This window comes from Periophthalmus magnuspinnatus, chromosome 14, assembly GCF_009829125.3.
Source record: "Periophthalmus magnuspinnatus isolate fPerMag1 chromosome 14, fPerMag1.2.pri, whole genome shotgun sequence".
In the NCBI taxonomy this organism is placed as follows: Eukaryota; Metazoa; Chordata; class Actinopteri; order Gobiiformes; family Gobiidae; genus Periophthalmus; species Periophthalmus magnuspinnatus.
In genome coordinates this window covers 336,873-338,708 of record NC_047139.1, presented here as the reverse complement: position 1 = coordinate 338,708, position 1,836 = coordinate 336,873, and the positions used below count along the sequence as shown (strand labels likewise).

Genomic DNA, 1,836 nt, shown 5'->3' with positions numbered 1-1,836 from the left:
ACACTTTTATAAACTTTTATACACTTTTATAAACTTTATACACTTTTATACACTTTTATACACTTTATACACTTTATACACTTTTATACACTTTTATACACTTTATACACTTTTATACACTTTATACACTTTTATACACTTTTATACACTTTATACACTTTTATAAACTTTATACACTTTTATAAACTTTATACACTTTTATACACTTTTATACACTTTATACACTTTTATACACTTTATACACTTTATACACTTTTATACACTTTATACACTTTTATACACTTTTATACACTTTATACACTTTTATACACTTTATACACTTTTATACACTTTTATACACTTTATACACTTTTATACACTTTTATAAACTTTATACACTTTTATAAACTTTATACACTTTTATACACTTTATACACTTTTATACACTTTATACACTTTTATAAACTTTATACACTTTTATAAACTTTATACACTTTTATACACTTTTATACACTTTTATACACTTTTATACACTTTATACACTTTTATAAACTTTATACACTTTTATACACTTTATACACTTTTATACACTTTATACACTTTTATACACTTTTATACACTTTATACACTTTTATACACTTTTATACACTTTATACACTTTATACACTTTTATACACTTTATACATTTTTATAAACTTTATACACTTTTATAAACTTTATACAGTTTTATACACTTTATACACTTTATACACTTTTATACACTTTTTACACTTTTATGCACTTTATACACTTTTATACACTTTATACACTTTTATACACTTTATACATTTTTATACACTTTATACACTTTTATACAAAAATAAATAAAACTATGGTAAGAAACAATTTATCTCGTCTTTATGCGCCGCCTCAGCTCGTTTTCCAGGCGTGTGCTCTTTTCCTCGTGCGCGCTGTCGCTCTTAAAGTGACAGTAACATATTTATGTAAAACTTAAATTATACAGTTCTAAGATATTTTAACAGTAACATAAATGTAGCTTATGTTTATAAATAAAATCTTAAATCTTTAAATGTAAAATGATTCGTATAAAATATAAAAATATCAACACTGTAAATTTGCATTATTATATATGAATTAAACTTGGCTCAATAATGCACATCACATCAGGTTTGTGAAGTCGTAGTGTACAGTTTATATCATGTTTTTGTATATTTATATATTTATGGAGAGTTCTGTGGAGCATGGGTGATGTAGGCTTATGGGAGGAGCATGGGTGATGTAGGCTTGTGGGAGGAGCATGGGTGATGTAGGCTTATGGGAGGAGCATGGGTGATGTAGGCTTGTGGGAGGAGCATGGGTGATGTAGGCTTGTAGGTGGTTGTGGGTTAGACTCCTCATATCTCATTCATGCTAGCTGTGTTAGCTGCATGAGCTGCGTTGGCTGTGTTTGTTGCATTAGCTGCACTAGCTGCGTTAGCCTTTAGCCTCTGTGTAATTGAGCTGAAGCTAACAGCTCCAGGCTCCAGGACGAGGCCCAGGACAAGGCCCAGGACGAGGCCCAGGACGAGGCCCAGGACGAGGCCCGGGGCGGAGCAGACGTGTCCCCAGCTGTGAGGCCCTGGAGCCGGGCATCTGTGCGACACATTTACATGTTTTTATGTAAATCACGCGTCATGATCCCACAGTTTCATGATGGATTAAAGAAGAAGAAACCTCCAAAAGTCAAATGTTGAAGAGGAGGTGTTCAAAATGTTTTGGAGCTTTCTCTCATGTTCTGACTCTGTGAGGAAATGTCCCGCAGTGGAGCTTTAATCCTGACAGAAGAAGAAGAAGACTTTTCTCACACATCTTCTCTGC

General features: G+C 32.2%; 1 protein-coding gene across 1 annotated transcript in view; it reads right to left on the bottom strand.

Moving 5' to 3' along the window:
* Positions 1-1,479, bottom strand: part of lcp2a (lymphocyte cytosolic protein 2a) — an 86,874-nt gene extending 85,395 nt beyond the window's left edge. Inside the window, exon 1 of the mRNA XM_033978496.2 lies at positions 1,475-1,479. The gene's annotated coding sequence lies outside the window, so the exon portion shown is untranslated. The remainder of the gene's footprint in view (positions 1-1,474) is intronic.
* Positions 1,480-1,836: the final 357 nt, after the last annotated feature.